This window comes from Coenobita brevimanus, chromosome 14, assembly GCF_032717465.1.
Source record: "Coenobita brevimanus isolate Jiangsu-jjx chromosome 14, ASM3271746v2, whole genome shotgun sequence".
Taxonomy (NCBI): Eukaryota; Metazoa; Arthropoda; class Malacostraca; order Decapoda; family Coenobitidae; genus Coenobita; species Coenobita brevimanus.
The window spans coordinates 31,255,860-31,269,554 of NC_136967.1; positions in this window are offsets into that span (position 1 = coordinate 31,255,860).

Below are 13,695 nucleotides of genomic sequence, written 5' to 3' on the forward strand. Positions count from 1 at the left end.
CTACGTGGGCTCCTTCTGGGGTGTTGGGCTGCCGTCTGTGAGACTACACTGCATTTTACTCTGTAATGAGAGAGAGAGAGAGAAAGAGAGAGAGAGAGAGACCTTAGTTGTTTTCTTCAGCTGGAAAGTGTTGCCAACTTTGCCGGTTTAGTGCTAGCAGCTAGCTAAAATGTCCTGCCTTTCTTGTTCAGCCACGATTTTTTTTTTCCGTGCTTAGGACTGTTATACCCATAAAATAAACGGTAATTGCACACAATTATTGGCTTTGTTTTTATTTCTCCACTGAAGCATTTGTTATTCTTCTGATCTTATCCTGCATCTAAAACTCTTTAGAATTTTTTCATTTATGAACAAGCCAGCTCTGTACTTTGCCTGTTGTCCAATATATTGTAAAAAGTAAGATTGTGGTACAGTACAGCAGTATATATATATATATATATATATATATATATATATATATATATATCCATCATCCAATCCTAATTCGCCCATGAGGAGCGTAGGAGCCCGGGGCTAGGCAAGTTGGTCCTGACATTTAAGATGAGAGTGACCAGCCGCACTCATCCCTGAGTGGCATTACATGAGCAATAAACCCCAACCATCCCTTGGATATAAACCTTCACCGGCTTAATCCAATAGGAGCGCCTTAATTACCCACTAAACCACCGGGCGCCATAATTAGGTTATATGGTTACCAGCCAGCATAGTAAATGGTTTCCTTTATCCTATTCCCAGACACCTTAATCCCATACGGGGTGGCCACAAACAAACCGCCTCCACGTCGCCGTGTTCCCTGCCCTGCTTCCAACTCACACCCTCTTCTCTCATATACCTCTCCACTCCATTCCTCCATCTCATCCTTGGCCTCCCCCTCCCCCTCCCTCCCTCCACCTCACTCACATACACTCTCCTCGTCAGTCTCTCACTCTCCATCCTCTCCACATGGCCAAACCACCTCAGTGTGTTTCTCCTAATGCTTCCTATCACATCCACATCCACACTATAACGCTCCTTCACATCCTCATTTGTCAGTCTGTCTCTCCATGTCACTCCACATGTTCCTCTCAAATAACTCATTTTCATAGCTCTCACTCTTGACTTTTGTCACTCCAACAACGTCCAAATTTCACTTCCATACGTTAGAGTTGGTATCACAATACTGTCATGTAGTAACTTTTTCACTTCCATGCTCACTTCCCTGTTTCTTATCACCGCTTTGAAGGAACTAGCAACCTTTCTTCCTTGCTGTACCCTTTCAAGCATTTCACCCTCCAAACTCCCATACTTACTCATCACACTACCCAAGTACTTAAACGTACTAACATTTTTCATTTCCTTATCATCCAACCTCACTGTACATTCACTGACTTCACTTCTTTCGAAGACCATCACTTTACTCTGCCCTACATTCACCTTTAGATTCCGTTTCATACACATTCTCCCAGACTCATTCATCAAGCCTTGCAGCTCCCCTTCGTCTTCACTTAACAACACAGTATCATCTGCAAACAACAGTACAGGGAGTTTCCAAACACTGCCCTCTCTCATTAGGGCCACTCCAACATCCACTGCCCAACCTTCTATCTCTTTTCAAACCCCATCCATGTACAGATTGAACAACCATGGAGACCTGTCACATCCCTGTTTCAATCCAACCTTCAAATAGAAAAATTCACTCAGTTCACTATCCACATGCACTGCGGCCTTAGTGTAATGGGATGTATAAAAGCCCACGTTGCTGGGAGGCAAAGGAGGGACGCTCTCTTTGGTTCAGTGGTAACATGCGTGCATATGAGCCGCCAGGGCCCAGGATCGAATCCCGGCCAGGAGAATAATTAATTTGCTAAGTTTCAGTTTGTCCTTTACATTGGTGGCAGCGGTGGGATGTGAGGCGAGGTCCTTGAGGGCATGATGTTGTTGACAGCCTTACATGCCAGGGGTGAGCTGTCTGTGTGTCGTTTGCCGGTTTCCCCAGTGGTGACCTCCAGTGTGCTACAATACCACGTGTGTTTGAAACTGACCAAATTAATCACCAGGGAGAGAAAAGAGTGATGTAATGGGGTGTATAAAAGCCTGCTTTACTTAGAGGCAAAGCGGGGATCCTCTCTTTGGCTCAGTGGTAATGTGCGCATGTATAAGGCGCAAGGGCCCAGGATTGAATCCCGGCCGGGACAGTGATTAATTTGTTAAGTTTCACTTTGGTCCTTTACATTAGCACCCTCATACATACTCTTCACAGCATTCAACAACTTCCCATCTACTCCATATATTTTTAATGCTTTCCACAAACCTTGTCTATCCACCCTGTCATATGCTTTCTCCAGATCCATGAAGACCGCATACAATTCCTTTCCCTTCTGAAAGAAACTTTTCCACTAAAGCTCTAAGAATGAATATCTAATCTACACAGCGTCTTCCTTTCCTAAAACCTCCCTGTTCTTCTCCAACTAATTCCTCTATTTTTTCCCTATCTCTGTCAATAAGTATCCTGCCATATACTTTTCCTATTACACTAAGAAGACAAGTGCCCCTATGATTACCACACGCTTCTTTTTCCCCTTTTCCCTTTGTACAAGGGAATAATTATACCTGACTTCTAATCCTCCGGGACTCTACTTTCCTCCCAGGCCAATTTGCACATCTTCCATATCCATTCTACTACTATCTCTCCCACATGCTTCAGCATTTCACCACATACTCCATCAGTTCCTGAGGCTTTCCCCATTTTGACTTTCTTCATTGCTTCCACAACTTCCATCCTACTGATTTGTTCCTGTCTTCTCACCTGCCTTCTTCTCCCAGCCATTCTCCAGCCACTTTTTTTTTTTTTTTTTTTTTTTTTTTTATGTGTCCGACTCTGGGCAAAGGCTTCAGAGCCTATTGCTTGGGGGCACTGACCTATCCCAAGGCCCAGCAGTCCTCCTACACCTCCACATGTCACTTATACTCTCATTACTCTCATTCTCTATATTCAACAATTCCTTCAAGTGTTCTCTCCATCTGCTCACGTTTTCTCCTTTCTCCACTAGTAATCTACCATTTTTATCTTCACTCCCCTGCTAACTTCTCTGCCACCCTGTCTAACTCTCTTTACCTCTTTCCAGAACATTTTCTTACAGTCTCTCCACTTTACACTCAAATTCCTAACAAATTCCTCATCCACTTTCTTCTTATTTTCTCTTACTAATCTTTTCACCTCTCTCTTCCTTTCTACATATAGCTTTCTCTACGGTCTCTCAACTTCTTCCATGCCCCTAACTTTCATTCACACGTTATATGCTTTCATCTTTTCTGCCACAGCCTGTCTCACCTCTTCATTCCACCATGCTGTTCATTGCGCCCCCTTTCATCTTCTCTTCATCCCACACGCCACCTTACATGCTGCACATATTTCTTCTGTGAATATCTTGCACAGACCTTCCGCGTCCCTCATCTCCTCCAATTCATATTTACCCAATCGTTCCTCCATTTGTCTCTTATATTCTGCCTTTTTTTTTTTTTTTTTATATTCTGCCTTTTTTCTCATCCTCTAGTAACTTTGCCTCTCTCCTTGCATCTACTCCTTCCTCCCGTCTTTCCCTTCTTCTATTTCTCCAGTTTACTTGGATCTTTTGGTGATGGTCAGAAAGTTCACTCCCCCAACCTTTATATGCTCTAGCATCCATTACATATCTTCGCATCCTTTCATCCACACACACATAATCAATCATTGCCTTCCTTTCATTCAGTTCGCCACCCACCCTTCTCATCACTCGCCATGTATACCTGTGGATCATTTTGTGCCTGCAGAGGGTATTGGCTATCACTACATATATATATATATATATATATATATATATATATATATATATATATATATATATATATATATATATATATATATATATATATATATATATATATTGTTACGGAACAGAGAGAGATAATGAACACTTTAAGTGAGACTACTAAAAATCACTACTGTCCCGCAAAGTTCCAGGTTCAAAACAAAAGAGTTAGGTAAAATTACAAGTTAAAGTTTAATGCTCAAACTAACAACTAAACATTCAAGACTCATAAGGATAATGTAATGGCAAAAAGGTTACATGTATGGTTAACTGCAATAGCCTCTATTAACACGAAATTAGCAAGAGTAAATTTATCTAAGTCAGCCCTGATAAAATGAGAAAACCGGATGATGCTCAGTTAATGCAATATATATTAATACAGACAAAATATTATTAATAATGGCTGACATCAAAAACTCCACATGAATCACAAAAACCTTACCAGGCCCACGAATTAACACCTTATGCTATACAGCACAAGAAAAAATGTAATAACACTTATACTCAAATTACACAGCAGCTAGATGGTTGGAGACTTCCTGAGCACTCACAAAAATAATAACAACTGTGCAGGGGAGGACAGAGATGTGAACAAAATGAGGAGTAGATCTAAGTGGCAGTTAATGCAGAGACTGAGCTCATTCTATAGGGGCCGGCAGAGCTTGATAGAACTTGTAAGAAGGACGCGTAAATGAAGCCATAGGGTACAAAGAGTTGACACTCCTGCTCTAAACAACAGAAAGAACGACTTACTCTACTATAAGGGAGGAGAAGGTGGGAGTGAGGTAGAATACGGAAGCTTGGTCACTATGAAAGCCACGAGGCGAATCGTGATCAAACATGCAGCATACTGTACGTTAGAATTATACAAAGGATGATGAAATCATGGACTATGTAACACCTCCCCACAAAAAAAAAAAAAAAAAAAATTTACAAAGAAAATTTCTTATTATTCTAAAACAATCTGTCTAAAGTCTAGATAAGCAATCTGCAATAACATTTTCTTTCCCCTTGACATGTTGTATGTCTAATGAATACTCCTGAAGAAGTAGACTCCATCTTGTCAATCTCTGATTTTTATCTTTAAACTTACTAAGGAATTTCAGTGGGTTATGATCGGTATAAATGACTATGGGGTCAAAACCAGAACACAAATAAAATGAAAAATGCTGTAAACCCAAAATCAAGGCCAAAAGCTCTTTCTCAATAGTTGAGTAGTTCTTTTGAGGTGGAGTGAACTTCTTACTGTAATAAGATACAGGGTGTTCAATACCCTGATCATCCTCTTGCAGCAAAACAGCCCCAGCTCCTGTATCACTTGCGTCAACAGCCATCTTAAAAGGCTTAGCAAAATTTGGAGTAGCGAGCACTGGCTGACTTAATAGGATAGCTTTAAGTTTGCTGAAAGAGGATTCACAGTTATCGGTCCAGACAAATTTAACTCCCTTTTTCAGTAGGTCTGTAAGTGGTGATACAAGAATTGAAAAGTTAAGAACACATCTCCTGTAATAACCTACCATTCCAAAAAATCTTAGTAGCTCTTTCCTACTTTTAGGTCTGGGAAGATCACTTATAACCTGAACCTTAGCTGCTGGTGGTGCAACGTGTCCATCACCAGTTACGTACCAAAGGTACTGAACTTTAGCTTGACCAAACTCACACTTTGATAAATTAGCTACAAGATTAGCCTGAACCAAACGTTCAAGAAATTTACTGACATGGCATAGGTGATCTTTCCAGTTGTCACTGAAGATTAATACATCATCAATATAAACAACACACCCTGCCAAACCCTCTGTTACAACATTCATGAGCTTCTGAAATGTGGCTGTTGCATTCTTCATACCATATGGCATTACAGAACATGCAAAAGTCTTTCCTAGTGTTACAAAACATGAGTTCTCCCTAGCACGTTCAGTCATAGGTACTTGCCAGTATCCCTTTAACAAATCAAACTTACTTATGTACCTAGCCTTTCCGATCTTGTCAATGCAATCTTCCACGCGAGGGAGAGGGTAAGTGTCTGTTTTGGTTATCTGATTAACACGTCTGTAGTCGATGCAAAGCCGCTGTGACCCACCTGGCTTAGGGACTAGAGTGACAGGAGAACTCCACTCGCTCTGACAGGGCTCAATCATCTTGTGGTCCAACAGGTAGCCAAGCTCCTTCTGGATGAGAGGAACTTTCACTGGGTTCACACGGTAAGGAGGCAGTTTAATTGGCTTTGCGTCTCCAACATCGACATCATGCATCAACACAGTGGTTCTTCCTGGAGTGGCACGGAACACTTGCGGCTAATCCTGCAGTAATGCCGAAAACTCCTGCCTTTCCTCGGGAGCTAGATGAGAAAGCTTAGTTCGGAGTTCATTCATGATATCAGGATTCTCCCCGAAACTATCACTCAGGCTCATGCTGCGTGGGAGAACTTCACTTGCAGATTCGGTTGGAACAGCTACAGTGCAGACTGGGTTATTTTCGTCCCGCCTGTGATATAACTTTAGCATGTTGATGTGACAAAGTTGCTTGTTCTTTCTACGATCTGGTGTGTCGATGACATAGTTGACATCACTGAGTTTCTTCTCCACGAAATAAGGACCACTAAACTTGGCTTGAAGAGGTTGCCCATGCACTGGTAGCAGAATCAAAACCTGATCTCCTGGCTGAAAGTGGCGTAACCTGGACTTCTTATCATACCAAGTCTTCATCCTTTCCCGAGCAGCTCCTAAATTCTCTCTCGCCAGCTGTAAAGCAGTGGACAGCTGTTCTTTGAACTTCATCACATACTCCAGCAGGTTGACGTCATCTTCCTCCGACAGCCAGCATTCCTTGAGTAGCTTAAGGGGTCCTCTTACTTCATGGCCAAACAGTAGTTCAAAGGGTGAGAAGCCCAGTGATTCATTTGGAGATTCTCTTGCGGCAAATACAACGAATGGAAGACCTTTATCCCAGTCTTTCTGATGTTCCGAACAGTATTTCCTGAGCATCGATTTGAGTGTTTGATGATATCTCTCCAACGCTCCTTGGGTCTGGGGATGGTAAGCTGAAGACGTGATCTGGGTGATGCCCAACTCTTTCAGAGACTGCTTGAAAACATTTGACATGAAATTACTTCCCTGGTCTAACTGTACCTCCTTGGGCAGACCAAACTTTGTGAAGAACCCTAGCATTTCCTTAACCACGTTCTTTGCTGAGATATTTATAAGTGGAATGGCTTCAGGATAACGAGTAGCCATATCAATCAGGGTCAACACATAAGAAAATCCTGAAGAAGTCTTAGGAAGAGGGCCCACAATATCCACCAACACACGGGTGAATGGCGCCTCAAAAGGAGGAATGGGAACTAGAGGTGCAACCTTTTCGGTCTGATTACACTTCCCCACAACTTGACAGGTGTGACAAGACTTACAATACCAGGAAACATCTCTGAAGATACCTGGCCAGTAGAAGTGTTTGAAAATGCGTGCGACAGTCTTCCTCACTCCAAGGTGTCCTGCCAAACTGGAATCATGAGCCACTCTAATGATATCCTACCTACAAACACGAGGGATGACAACTTGATGTACAACCTCCCATTCACAGTCGGCTGATGCTGTTGGGGGTCTCCACTTTCTCATAAGTACTCCTGACTTTATATAATAACAAGTAGAAGCACCGGCTGACTTCCTCACTGCAAGCAGAGTTAGCTAGACCTTTCAACTCAGGGTCAGCAACCTGCAACTCAACCAACTCTTGACGAGACAAATTATTAACACTACGGGGTACTGCCTCATCTGGTGAGTGGTCCAAATTAGCAAGAAAAGTGTCAGCTAGGATAACATCATCATCATCATTATCCTCTAAGTCACCAGTAACTTTAGACTCAGCCCTAGTGACAGCACATGCAGAGAACACATCAGGGATATCACAATCCTGGGTCGCAGTCACTGGTTCACTAGACAACTGAGGAGCTGGACACACTTGACTTCCACCAAAATCATTTCCAAGTAAGAAAGTTGCTCCTGACATTGGGAGTGCCTCAACCAACCCAACCATAACGGAACCATTAACAAAACCAGACTCTAAATTCACTTCTGCACAGAGGGACAGAGAAGTAATTATTCCCTACACCTTGTAAGATTACAGTTTCATCAGAGGAATTAACATTAGAGCCTAGAACACTGGTCAGCATAAGGGATTGGCAAGCACCTGTATCACGATATATTTTAACTGATTTCCTGTCATTACTGTCCAGAGGACTGACAAAACCATCAGACAGGAAATTAGCACATGAACTCTTGAGAGTGTCACCCACGTTACTGCTCAAAAGAGGCGCTTCATCATGAGAACTTAATTTACCCCTCAAAGCAGGTTCTGTTAACTCGGTTAAAGAATTTTGGGAACTCTCAAGGGTGGACACTAGACCAATTGACTGAATATTTAAAGACCCCTTTTTGTTCACATCACGCTGTCTCCTGAAACATTTCTCCGTAGTATGACCAAGCTTACTACAATAAGTACATTTACTTTTCTGAAATCTAGAGGTGGAGCTGGTATTTACTTCCTGAGAAACATCATCTTTATTCTCTTTCCTGTTACCTGTACTCTGAGTAGAGGCAACGTACTTACTCTCAGCTTTCCTTTTTTCTTTAGAATATCTCTTGTGAGTGAGAACATATTCATCAGCTAAAACTGCAGCATCAGACAAATTATCTATTCTTTTCTCATCAAGATATAGGCTTACATCTTTATTAATACACCTTTTGAAGTCCTCCAGCAAAATCATCTGCTTAAATTTACCAAAATCAGAACCCACATTCTTAGAATTTAACCACTGCTCTAACAGATCTTCTTTGATTTTTGCATACTCAACATGGGATTGCTTATCTTGCTTATAAGTTGTCCTAAATTTTACTCTATAGGCTTCAGGAACAAGCTCATAGGCCTTAAGAATCAAGCTCTTAACTACATCATAATTATCAGATTGATCCTGAGGCAAAGATGCATAAGTTACTTGAGCTTTACCGGTGAGAACAGTTTGAAGGAGTACTGGCCAATACTTTTTGGGCCAATTAAAACCTGTAGCTACCCTCTCAAACAACTGAAAATACTTTGTTAAATCAGATTCATTAAAAGGAGGGGCAAGTTTAACATTTTTAGCCACATCAAAATCATCAGAGCTAGATGATCCAGTTCCACCTTGTTTCATGCGATACTCATGGTCTGCCTGAATCCTAGCAAATTCAACTTGTGCCTGAAACTCAGCCTCCTTAGCAGGAGCCTGAAACTCAGCCTTCTTAGCATTTGCCTGAAACTCAGCCTCCTTAGCACGAGCCTCGTGCAGAGCTAGCTGTAACTTAGCTATTTCAATCTGCGTTTGCTCATTTCGAGGAGTTACATTAAACAAGCTTTCATTAATCATGTCAACAATTTGATCTTTAAAATGATGAGAGCGAACAGCAATTCCCAATTGTTGAGCAACAAGCTTAAGTTCATTCTTTGTTATGTTTTCTACATCACACACTGTTTGCACATTTGACAAAAAAATCTTTGGCTTCATCAAGCGTAGTAATAGTAGACATCATGAATAAATCACAGTCACAAAATATCAACCAATATCCTTATGATAATATCCTGAATATCCTGATAAGAGGTCGCCAAATTTATGTTACGGAACAGAGAGAGATAATGAACACTTTAAGTGAGAATACTAAAATTCACTACTCTCCCGCAAAGTTCCAGGTTCAAAACAAAAGAGTTAGGTAAAAGTACAAGTTAAAGTTTAATGCTCAAACTAACAACTAAACATTCAGGACTCATAAGGATAATGTAATGGCAAAAAGGTTACATATATGGTTAACTGCAATTGCCTCTATTAACACGAAATTAGCAAGAGTAAATTTATCTAAGTCAGCCCTGATAAAATGAGAAAACCAGATAATGCTCAGTTAATGCAATATATATTATTACAGACAAAATATTATTAATAATGGCTGACATCAAAAACTCCACATGAATCACAAAAACCTTACCAGGCCCACGAATTAACACCTTATGCTATACAGCACAAGAAAAAATGTAATAACACTTATACTCAAATTACACAGCAGCTAGATGGTTGGAGACTTCCTGAGCACTCACAAAAATAATAACAACTGTACAGGGGAGGACAGAGATGTGAACAAAATGAGGAGTAGATCTAAGTGGCAATTAATGCAGACTGAGCTCATTATATAGGGGCCTGCAGAGCTTGATACAACTTGTAAGAGGGACGCGCAAATGAAGCCATAGGGGACAAAGAGTTGACACTCCTGCTCTGAACAACAGAAAGAACGACTTACTCTACTATAAGGGAGGAGAAGGGGGGAGTGAGGTAGAACACGGAAGCTTGGTTACTACGGAAGCCACGAGGTGAATCGTGATCAAACATGCAGCATACTGTACGTTAGAATTATACAAAAGATGATGAAATCATAGGCTATATATATATATATATATATATATATACAGTGCAGTGCTGGAAACGCTACTAATAAAAAGTAGCGGCGCTCCCATTCCCGTTACTTGCTCGGAAAAGTAGTGGCGTTACTGGTTTCGCTTTGGATACGAAAAAGGTACACGAAATAAAGGTTATCAAAAATCTGTGATATAGCAATACACTATATATTGTTTTGATATTAGTCAGTCTGAGTGATTATGTTGTGCCAGTAATGTCAGTATACAGTATACTTACTGTATATTGAACATAAAAAAAAAATTCATATACATGTTGGTGCCACTTTAATGAAGCTTAGAGCCGAAGGTACAGGAAAAAGCTATTTACTGTATAATGTAACAAATGTTCTTTTACATTGTTACCTAGTACACCTACTGAAAATAACATACGTAAATAAAAGGCAAAAAAATATGGCCTACCATTGATACATATTATAGATTTATTATATTTTCAATGGTACCTATTTAAGACATGTATGAGAACGAAAGAAAAAATGAACTGGGGCTTTCTTTTAAAGCTAGTTATACACTAGCAATGTTTTTTTTTTTTCCATTACTTTCAGCTGAAAGCAACATACTGTTACGAAATAATAACGTAATGAGTAAGAATTAATCTGAAAGAGAGTGAGGGAGAGAGTGGGAGTTAGAGACGGGGATAGAGGTGTGTGTGTGTGTGTGTGTGTGTGTGTTGCCTACATCTAGCTGACATCTTAATTTACAGAACTGACGAAAGTATTATTTTTCGTCATTAATTAATACAACCAAACCGTCGGCATATCTGTATGTACTCACCGAGTCTGGACCTGTATTCGTCACGTGAGTAGCGAGGAGCGAGGTAACGCGTGAGTTTGGCCAAAAAGTAGCGGCGCTCTCAGTTCCGCTACTGGCTAAAAAGAGTAATGGCGTTACCACCATCGCTATTAAAATAGCAGCGGCACGCTATTCCCAGCCTTGATACAGTTTATTACAATGGTAAAGTGTGCGTATTTGTACATGGAAGAACGAGGTTCGCGCTCCTCCAGGGTAATAAAATTTGAGAGCGTTCTTCCGGCCACGTACTGCTTTGGCAGACATAAGGAATGCTGTGGTTGAACCAGTGTCCCATACTATAAAGTATGCTTGCACCCGGTCGGCTTGCGCGGGCCGAGTACACTTGGTTCACAGACTACACACATCCAAAGCCACTCCCAACACTACAATTACGCTTACGAGCACTTCTCACCCTACATACAATCTCTACCAGACAGTCTAAGCCACTTGGTAGAGATACGTAGGCTATATCGTTCCCATTTCAGTCGGGATAGGCCGGTCCTGCAGTGGACATTCAAACGGCTGATGATATATATATATATATATATATATATATATATATATATATATATATATATATATAGATACGTATACAGTAGAAGGGAAGGACGGTAGGAAGGAGTAGATGCAAGGAGAGTGGAAAGGTTACAAGAGGATGAGAAAAAGGCAGAATATGAGAGAGAAGTGGCAGAGCGATTGGGTAAATATGGATTGGAACAGATGGGGGACGTGGAAGGTGTGCGCAAGATATTCAGAGAAGAAATCTGTGGAGCGTGTGCAGTGGTGTGTGGGGTGAAGAGAAGACGAAAGGGAGTGCAAGGAACAGTATGGTGGAATTAAGAGATGAGAAAGGCTGTGGCTCAAAAGAAGAAAGCTTATAACGAGTGGATGAGAAGTAGGAGCGTGGAAGAAGTTGAGAGACGGAAGAGAGAGTTAAATGAAGAGACGAAGAAAGAGAAGAAATGATGAGTAAGAGAGTGTAAGAAGAGAGTAGATGAGGAATTTGTTAGGAATTTGAGTGTACAGTGGAAGGAATGTAAGAAAATATTCTGGAAACGGGTAAAGAGAGTTAGACAGGGTGGCAATGAAGTTATTTGGGGAGTGAAAGATAAAAATGGTAGATTACTAGTGGAGAAGGGAGAAAAAGTGAGCAGATGGAGAAAACATTTTAAGGAACTGTTGAACATAGAGAATGAAAGTAATGCGAGTATAAGTGGCTCGGAGACGGAGGGATGTGAGAAGAGAGAAACAAATCAGTAGGATGGAAGTTGTGGAAGCAATGAAGAAAGTTAAAATAGGGAAAGCCCCAGGCATTGATGGAGAGTGTTGTGAAATACTGAAGCATGGGGGAGAGGTAGTAGTAGAATGGATGTGGATGATGTGCAGATTGGCGTGGGAGGAAGGTAGAGTCCCGGAGGATTAGAAGTCAGGTATGATTATTCCCCTGTACAAAGGAAAAGGGGGCAAAGAAGTGTGTAGTAATCATAGGGGCATTTGTCTTCTTATTGTAATAGGAAAATCATATGGTAGGATACTTATTGATGGAGGTAGGGAAGTATGTTATAGGAAAAGTAAATGGTAGGATACTTATTGACAGAGTTAGAGAAATAACAGAGGAATTAGTTGGAGAAGAACAGGGAGGTTTTAGGAAGGGAAGAAGTTGTGTAGATTAGATATACATTCTTAGATCTTTAGTGGAAAAGCTTCTAGAGAAGGGAAAAAAGTTGTATGCGGCCTTCATGGATTTGGAGAAAGCATATGACACGGTGGATAGACAAAGATTGTGGAAAGTATTAAGAATATTTGGAGTAGATGGGAAGTTGTTGAATGCTGTGAAGAGTATGTATGAGGGAGCTAAGGCTGCAGTGGGTGTGGATAGTGAACTGAGTGAATTTTTCTACTTAAAAGTTGGATTGTAACAGGGATGTGTTTTGTCTCCATGGTTGTTCAATCTGTATATTAATGAGGTTATAAAAGAGGTACAAGGTAGGGCAGTGGATGTTGGAGTGTCCCTAATGAGAGAGGGCAGTGTTTGGAAACTCCCTGTACTGTTGTTTGCAGATGATACTGTGTTGTTAAGTGAAGACGAAGGGGAGCTGCAAGGCTTGATGGATGAGTTTGGGAGAGTGTGTAAGAAACGGAATCTAAAGGTGAATGTAGGGAAGAGTAAAGTTATTGTCTTCGAGAGAAGTGAAGTCAGTGATTGTACAGTGAGGCTGGATGGGGAGGAAATCGAGAATGTGAGTGCATTTAAGTACTTGGGTAGTGTGATGAGTAAGGATGGAAGTTTGAAGGGTTAGTGCTTGAAAGGGTACAACAAGGAAGACAAGTTGCTGGTTCCTTGAAAGCAATGGTAAGAAACAGGGAAGTGAGCATGGAAGTGAAAAAGTTACTACATGACAGTATTGTGATACCAACTCTAACGTATGGAAGTGAAACTTGGACCTTGTTGGAGGGACAGAAGTAAAGAGTGAGAGCAATGGAAATGAGTTATTTGAGAGGAGCATGTGGAGTGACATGGAGAGACAGTCTGACAAATGAAGAGGTGAAGGAGAGTTGTGGTGTGGACGTGGATGTGATAGGAAGC